The 9,378-nt window shown below is 32.0% G+C and overlaps 1 protein-coding gene across 1 annotated transcript in view; it reads right to left on the bottom strand.

The window, feature by feature from the left end:
- The window catches only part of LOC111711903 (uncharacterized), a 22,162-nt gene extending 17,249 nt beyond the window's left edge, over nucleotides 1–4,913 (bottom strand). Inside the window, exon 1 of the mRNA XM_023486387.1 lies at nucleotides 4,789–4,913. The gene's annotated coding sequence lies outside the window, so the exon portion shown is untranslated. The remainder of the gene's footprint in view (nucleotides 1–4,788) is intronic.
- Between the last annotated feature and the right edge of the window lie 4,465 nt (nucleotides 4,914–9,378).

Raw genomic sequence — 9,378 nt, 5'->3', positions numbered from 1 at the left:
AAGTTGAGAGAGTGAATTTAGGTAAGGGAGTAAATGAAGTTGAGAGAGTGAATTAAGGTAAGGGAGTAAATGAAGTTGAGAGAGTGAATTAAGGTAAGGGAGTAAATGAAGTTGAGAGAGTGAATTAATGTAAGGGAGTGAATGGAATGGAGGAAGTGAAAGCAGTAGAGGGAGTGATTCCAAGTGGAGGGAGTAAATTATGTTAAGGGAGTTAATGAGGTGGAGGGAGTGAATTAAGGTATTGAGAAAATGGAGTTAAAGAAATACAGCATAGAGTAATGGTAGTACACAGAGTTAAGGGAGTTGTAGGAGTGGAGGGTGTGGGTTGGGAGAGTTTGGGAGAAGGAGGAGTTTTAAGGAGACAGAAAGAAGGATTGTGTGCATAAGAAGGGGGGGAGGAGGAGGGAGTGGGAGGNTGCACTGTAAATGTAGATTGTAGATTTTTGTAATAGATTGTAAGTAGATTGTATTTTACTTTTGTATATTATAGATTGCAAATTGAAGATTTAGATGTTTATAACAGATTGTAAAAAGATTGCATTTTACTTTTGTACATTATAGATTGCAAATTGTAGATTGTAGAATTTTATATTAGATTGTAAGTAGATTGTATTTTACTATTGTATATTATAGATTGCAAATTGAAGATTGTTGTTTAAAATGAAGCCGAGCAATTGTTTTCAACTGTAGTGAGAACTGAATGCATGTGTTTAGAATTAGACCTAGAGAACTTGCATATCTTGGAAACCTTCCTTCCAGACTTCTCTTCTCTATCAACCTACTTTCTTTTCTACAGAAACTTGAAGTCTAAACTATTATGTGAAATAGCGCTAATCTCGAAACCAACCGTCCATGACAACTAATGAATTTTACAGATAAATGCTTGATCACTTTTTTGTTGAGACTGCACTGCATACAGGGTAAGATCATGAATGGATTTGCCAGAGGAATTAAATAAGTTCGTCTGCACAAGATAAAGATCAATTCTTGCTCCCAAGTCGAAACACAATAGTTCTAAACCAAGTTCTTGAAACATTGTTGATTTCTGATCTGCAAACCTTTATATATAATCCAAGCTACGTTTAACCATGAACAAAGAGTTTTGTTATAAAAATCAATTAAACCGAAAAACGCCCATGCTGCACTCTAATCCGATCTAATGAATTTATTTGAAGTTTTGAGAACCAAACTTTAAATACCACAAAATTGAACCCTGAAGAATGTGTTAGGAATGCATTCTTAGAACTTCTTAAAAAACGTGTGTCGTTATTATTATTCTTAATGGTTGCATAAATACCTTGCTTTGGAGCTTTGACCGGCCCTACAGATTACAATTGATCGAGAACAGAACTCTTTTTTTTTTAGCTGAAGAATTCTTTTTGTATCACTCCTGGATTCAAAATTACAACTGGCAACACTATAAAACCATATAATGGATATAATTGTTAGCTCCAAGTCAAGTTTTACTTCTTGCAGACTGCAGTATTCAATTTTCAACGCTTGATTTACGTAATTTATATTGATAAAATGTTATGCAACCGAACAAATTAATTCGATGAAATCATATCACAGAGACTAGAAAATGTGTTATATGCATGATTATCCATGATAATCCAAACCAAAAGAAATTAAACTGAACCCAATTACCATGCTGTGTGTTGAAAGGTATACCCTGAGCAGGTTGGAAAGCCTGGCTCCGGGTCGGGTAGGAAACTAACATCCGTTCCTGCACTCACCTGTACTCTACCAAACCTAGATTGCACAGGTGTGTTCGGAGTCCGACCGTATGTTTGATATTTCCATGTTTTGTACAGACTTAAAGGAACAATCAACGTATTTCTAGTACAACCTTTATTCTAGAATAAATTATGGGAATCATTTTCTCGTTTTATTAGTTAAAGTTTATAATGTGATTTTTGCTCTATTTTATCAACAATCAAACACTTTTAACTCGTTTAGAATTTTAGAATTTATTATTTTTGTTCTGCCAGCATTGATTTGTTTACAGAAACCAAGAACGGGTTTACAATTTTTGCCAGCAACATGATTTGATAAAATGTCTTTGCAAAATATTGTCTGTGCAACGGATAGATAGCACTGCCAGAAACTTTAGACACAGTTTTGGTATTAAACCGGGTTCCAGAAACCCGGTTTTATATAATGGAATTAAAAGATGTAATTAATTTCCTTATTTACGTGAAGTGATCCAGTCGTGTTCAGTTTCTTTCACAAACTTGAACACCGATGACAAGCTTGGTGTTTTGTTCATCAGTCTCCTAAATGTCGTGTTCTATGTTGAGTTTTGAAAGAAGATTTATCCTTTTCAAAATCTAAACCACAAACAAGAGCTGAAGAGAAGAGTTCAGGTTCAAGTGAAAAAAAGATAAGTACACCTGAGTAAGGTTTGGGTTGTAGTTGGAGTGAGAGAGAAAACATAAAATTAATCTAAAGTAAGATTCGAAGGAGAAAAAAGGGGAGAGGATAGGGAAAAAAAAACCAGTTGAATCAAAACAGAAACTCACAATCAAAAAAGTATTTCAAAAAGTGCTTTCTAACTTATATAGATTTTTTTTTGTAAGATTTTATTTGATTTCGGGATATTTTTATTTTAAAGCCTTTTTTCGAAATACTCTCTTTCTATGACTTTATTATATGTTAAGTTAAGTGAAAACAATTTGGTCGAAGAGAGAGGAAAAGGGATAAAGAATTAGGAGGAATCTATTAATTTGCTGAAGTTGTGGTAAGGGGTTACCGGCACATACACGTATTAAAAACATAACTTGTGTACAAAATAAATAAAGAAAATAAAAAAGTGAATATTGCTAAGAATCCATAAATCATGCCAGATTTTTGGAGCTGAAAAGATTGTTAACGTTTTTTAGGTATTCTTGAAACTATAAATGCCATCAGTGATTCACAAAATATTCTATAAACTCATCGATGATTAATATCTTAGTTTTTATATCGGAAAATTGAACCTTGGATTACTCCATTTTTAGAAAGAAAATAAATTTTATAAATTTAAAGTTCAGAGAATACAGAGAGATTCAGACATAATTGACAATTGTGCCTCAATTTTCAAGACTGGGTCGACAAATACAAATTCTGATCAGCCAAATTCTGATAGATATTTAAAACCTCATAGTTAAGGCCAAGGCTCGTATCTATAGATCGATGTGATTGCGCTACCAATTACTTCTTTTAAACCGTAGCTAATAACAATCCCGTTCAAAACCTAAAATGTATGTGTCTAGAGCTACAAAAAATGATTGATTTAGTAAGTAAAACCAAAAGGCCAAGGCGTTGCGACACTTCAAAGTTGACCCGGTCGTGAAAATGGATGCAAAATTTTCTCTCTGTTTGGATCTGTGTGTGTGTGCCGGGATTTAATATTTTATCAAGAACTGTAAAATGAAGGAAACCACTAGACAGTGTTTACCAACGCTTCAAGCTCTTTCTCTCAAATATAATAAATGTGGAGAACCCATCCAAGAATATATATTAGCATGTAATCCGAGTCCTTGAGTGTTATACGCTTATCTATATATATATCTATATACTTATCAATATATCTATAAATATTAATATATAAACATTGGATTTACCATGGAGATTACTCTGCAAAAGTTTAAATTTATCAGTAAATCTTTTATTTTATAAATAAGTTTTTAAAAAGTTTTCCTAAAATTCATAAGGGAGTGGGACTCAGCACCTATTGGGGCCCAAAAAAAAACCCTAGAAACCATAGATTTCAGCACCCAGAGGGGGGGGCTGAACCCCCATAGACCCCTGAATTCGCCTCTGTTGGTTTGCCCCCCCCCTCTTTATTTACCCCTCCCCCATCTAATTTCTATCGCCTCATCTATCTATTTGTTTGTATAACATGTTTACGTTAGGCCCATAGAGCAGGAAACTTCAGAATCCACGAAACCGGGAAACCGAGTTTTGTTAGTGTATTAGGGTCCGGATATACATTATACATAGATTTAGACGCAATATATATGCTGTAATTTTATAACTTTTGGTATCTCTTCTAGGGCTGGACACGTTCCAACTTTTTCAAGCTTTTTCGTTAACGGTTAGTGAGCAGAAAATGTTCAACATCCGTTAACAGTACCGTTATTACAGAATTAACGGCGGTAACGACGCGCTAAAGCGCCAACACAATTTCGTTAACGTTAATGAAATTGTTAACGGCACAGCCGTTAACGGGTTATTACAGTATTAACTGCATTTACGGCGCGGAGCGCACGGACATTTTTTTGTTAACGGTTTATGAAATCGTTAAAAGTTGTAAACACAAAAGACGACATTTTTACATTATACATTGCATAACGACAAAAGAGATTTAAGTTTCTTAGCAGATCCTAAAAAGTTAACACGTTTTCCGGTGGGGGGGGGGCGGCCCGGGAGAGGAGGTGTTCGTTCATCGATACTTTTTTAATTTCCAGCTCCCTCCCAGAGGAGAGAATAAACATTGTATACATCAAGATATATTATTCTCCTAGATATATCCAATTACTCCCTGGTTAATATAAACACATAGATCTAGATATATCAGTCTTATTTACGGAGATACTGTTGACAGATGATATCCATTTTTCAATTTGATATGAACAAGTAAAGCTAAGAAAATAATTGACGCTTGCTACAGTGTGATCAAGTATTACTGCAACAAAAGTTAACTTCAGAAATCTACTAAAATATATTTAAAAATTCGCAAATTCAGTTTTCTTCAAGAGAACATTTTGATTATTGTAAAAAACAAATATTTCAATTAATCCTTACCTTGAGACGTGTTACAGCACAAACCAAATCACTAAACATTTATCACAAAACGACATTGAGGGTGCTCTTATATCGTCTGTAGTTTATGTTGTACAGCATTGTAGTGTTTGATTTACAAACATGTTTCTAGGATTTTTCTATTGTTATTTTTTTATAAATTGCATATATTACATTTTAGATTGTAGATTAATTGCAGATTAGAAAATCAAAGTTTGAAATTAAAGTTTATAGATTGCACATCGAAATTAAAGATTGTAGATTAAATAAAGGTTTTAAATATAGTGTTACCCACGGCCACAAAGGATGAGGCCGCTGTAAAGACGAGCTGAATCTCTGTAAATTGTAATACTTTTTTAATATTGCTAAAAATATTACTTATTGTAAATTGTAATACATATTGAAAATTTTAAATTGTAATGCTTATTGTAAATTGTAAATTGTAATGCATATTGAAAATTGTAAATTGTAATGCATATTATATATTTAGGACATAGATTGCAGGTTGTAAGTTATATATTGTATGTAAATAGCAAATTCAATAGAATAGGTTGCACTGTAAATGTAGATTGTAGATTTTTGTAATAGATTGTAAGTAGATTGTATTTTACTTTTGTATATTATAGATTGCAAATTGAAGATTTAGATGTTTATAACAGATTGTAAAAAGATTGCATTTTACTTTTGTACATTATAGATTGCAAATTGTAGATTGTAGAATTTTATATTAGATTGTAAGTAGATTGTATTTTACTATTGTATATTATAGATTGCAAATTGAAGATTTAGAGGTTTATAACAGATTGTAAAAAGATTGCATTTTACTATTGTATATTATAGATTGCAAATTGAAGATTGTGGTTTAAAATGAAGCCGAGCAATTGTTTTCAACTGTAGTCGAGATCAATTAATTTCAATAAAATCAAACAGCATGGATGAATGTAAATATAAAGAAAACAATTTGAGGATTTATTCGAAAAAGAAAAAAATATTAAGGACAAAAAGAAGGAGAAAGACATTTATTTGAGACCAGCTTGGGAACTCAGATTTGTCTGGAAACTACATAATAATTTTTAAACCATGCTAACAACGTTCCTGTGGTTCTACCGAGTTCCCAAATCAAAACTTTAGGTCAATCGGTGTAACAGTTTTGACATTTGACATACAAACAAACAGACAGAAAAACAGAGAATACTACTCCATCATGAATTCGAAATATTGGATACTCAAAAAAAGTATTTCTTGTTTTTAGAATGTATTTTCCGAACACACTTCATGAAAATACATTTCCGGAACCAAGCTACTCAAATTTTGCACATTGTTTTTATCGGAAACTGGATCTATTTTAGAACGGAAATGAATAGTAGAATAAATACAGGAACTTTCTTTTTTAAAGATTTTATTTTAAAAAACCAAGGAAAATAGTTGGTCCTTTTGAACAGGCGAAACTAATCTAAATCTGTTTAAATAAGTTAAACTCATCCTTTCGGAAGATTGAATAATATGAGGCGTTAGTTCGGATTAGAATTTTAATGCGTACAGGGATTAAACAAACAGGGTGTCCAATTTAAGTTTTAAAAGGGCTTATTTTAAGAACAGAATATAAGCACTATAATGTGGGTTGACTTTTAGCACTTTTTGAATTTTAAAGAGAAAACTGAATGATTTATTATAGGAATAAACAATTTTGCTCTAATACTATATCATACCCTGAATTCTAACCGCTTTGATTTATTTAAACCAATCAAATACTTTAAACCCTAAACCGGTCCAAACTACTTTATTCTACCTCCCAGTCTCAAATTTTCACTTAAATGCATTTTTAATATTGCATTTCAAGACAGAGCCAGCTAAACGAATATATAAGTCTACTGCAAGTAATAAAAGGATGAAAAGTAAACTTTTTAGACTAAGAACCCCTGTTAACTACACTATAAAAATATTTATAACTATATTGCATGATTATTAAATGCTGGAATTAATTTGTGTTGTTGTTCTGTACAAAACCCTATATACTAGATTTATATCAAACCTTCAGATATCAACCAGTGCAGTGGACGGATTGATATCTAGATATTAACCAGCGGAGCTGTTATAAAAATATCTTGTAATGAAGGTTATTAATATCTAACTATGGAAAAACCGTGTGGAAGTACTTTGTGAAAGGATTCACTGGGAGCGCTTATTTCTCACATCTTTCCTACTTGAACGTCAGCAGACAACTGAAGTGAATGAAGCTTAACAGGGCTGAAAAGTACCATCAACATGGGAAATTAAGGCCCTAAGGCCAATGGGGGGGGGTGAATCACTATAATATACATTAAACCATAGGCAGTATTGAGTGCTATAAATATTGCGGTAAGGGAGAGGAGAGAGAGAGAGGGGGGGGGGGTAAAATTTCCTAATCACATCCTGTGCGTAGCGTCTCACTTGTATTGGTCGACTGAAACAAAAACTGTCGGAACCAGTTTAAACTGCATTTCGGTGGGATTTAAATTGGGATTTAAACTAGGATTGAAACCGGCTGGGATTTAAACTGAAAATACAAAAATATATTTGGAATTTATGGAGTTAAGTTTGGATTTCTGCAGGAGAATAAAGGATTTAAACTTTTAAGTTTTTAATTAGGATTTATTTAATATCTAAAACTTTGAATTATAATGGAATAAATAAAAGATAATTGTTGTTGATTTTTTTGTTGCAGGAAACAGAACAAAAGAGACCTCAGTCTTTACTGTAGCATTTGTTGATCTATTCTAATCTCAACTATAAACAGTTTTTAAACTTTACTAAACTATAAACAGTTTTTAAAGAACGTTCACCCCCATGTACAGAAGAAATATTTTATTTAAATGGAAAATAAATTACCAAATCCCTTTTTTCCATGCAATGTTTAGGAGGCTCAGGATCGATTGCGCCTCCGGTATAATCAGCTAATAAACCCCATAGTAAAACTGCAAAAATATCCGGTTTTGATGTGACTAAACATTTATTTTACATATTTTTCACAAAGAGATAATTTATTGATAACAGTATTAATAATGATAATAAAGGAATTGAGTCTTTGCCACAAACTCTGATTTTCTAATCACTATATCTTTGGAACCAAATGTTGCAGACCTTAGACCTTATGAATTCTGTCAGATTAAATAATCTGAGTTTGAAATATCAAAGATTTACAACATCGAGTTCTAAAGATATTGAGGTTTAAATATTTGATTTTTGTTCCAAAGACTCAATTCCATTCGATGAACATTTATAATATTTATATTTAATTTTGTGAGAAGTTTTCAACTTCAGATTTTTTTTATTAATTTCATTTTGTAGATTCCAATCCATTTCCTTTATGAATAATAAGGGTAAACCCTACCATAGGGTGGATAACCTAGTGTATAATGATGGTAAATTATGGTAAAAGTAGAATTACTTTAAACATTAATAAGAAAAAGTATAAATATCTTAAATCAAATTAATTCAATGAAATCAAATGAACTTGATCAAATCAAATATGAATTTACTAAACCTCAAATTTTCTGAGAAGAACTTGTTGATTGATTAAAAAGAATTCTTTTAAATCCTAAAGTTTTGATATTAAAGAGAGGGTGCACGAATAATGACAACAGAAATAGGTCTTATACCTTTTTTAAATTTTTAAAGGTGTTGTTCACTTTTTTACTCCCCGTCACTGCCTTGTCTACCTTTATCATCAGAAAATGGTAGGTTTAGGTACAAGATTATAAATTTTAATAACCGCGGAAACCTATTTTGCCAAAACGTTCTAGAAAGGAACGGAGTCTTTGTCACAAACTCAAATGCTCTATATTCCTCTATCATTGCAATCTTTTTCAGAAGGAGGAGTATCATACTGGGTGTTTTTTAATTCTGTAATTTTTAAAAAGCTTATATCTCAGACATTAAAAAAATACTTTTGATATAAAGAAAAGTTGTGAATAGATTATTAATGGACGTTTTATAATTTGAAATAAGAATCCCCCAAAAAACCATTTAATCATCGTACAATTTCATATTTTCTGTCACTTCATATTTTTACGAAAAAAATCATGTTTTCTGGAGGGGCGGACCAAAAATAATACTCCGATCCCTTTAAGACGAACTAGGCATTGTCATAGAGAGGGTTCCCTATAAATGGCAGCCAGATCGGTAAAAAATGAGGGTGTAGCGTTAAAACCCTGTCGCGCACCTCTCGCCCATGTCAAAGTAGCAGACAACTTCCGCTCTAGAACCAGTTCGTCTGCGAAAGAGAACGGAGGCCATTTTGAACATTTAATGAAGAATTCTAAATAATTTTTTTTGCTTTAGACAAAACGTCGATGTGGACAACCTTAATTGTTTAATAAATATAATCCATAATAATTTAACCTGTGCTGTACCAGAATCATAAATAAAAAAACACCCTGAATAATTACATCCGTTTGTAGCTATAACACCCCAAATAAAAAAATATTTAAGATAAATTTGCAAGATTTTATTATTCTTTTACTTGAATATTTCAAAAAAGGACCAATAAATGATAGAATAAACAGTTGTGACCAGAAAAATCTGGAATGGCCTGACAATCTTAAATTGATTAAA

This window comes from Eurytemora carolleeae, unplaced genomic scaffold, assembly GCF_000591075.1.
Source record: "Eurytemora carolleeae unplaced genomic scaffold, Eaff_2.0 scaffold1218, whole genome shotgun sequence".
NCBI classification, from domain to species: domain Eukaryota; kingdom Metazoa; phylum Arthropoda; class Copepoda; order Calanoida; family Temoridae; genus Eurytemora; species Eurytemora carolleeae.
Note: the sequence above shows the minus strand (reverse complement) of the source record. Positions and strands in the feature narration are given on the sequence as shown.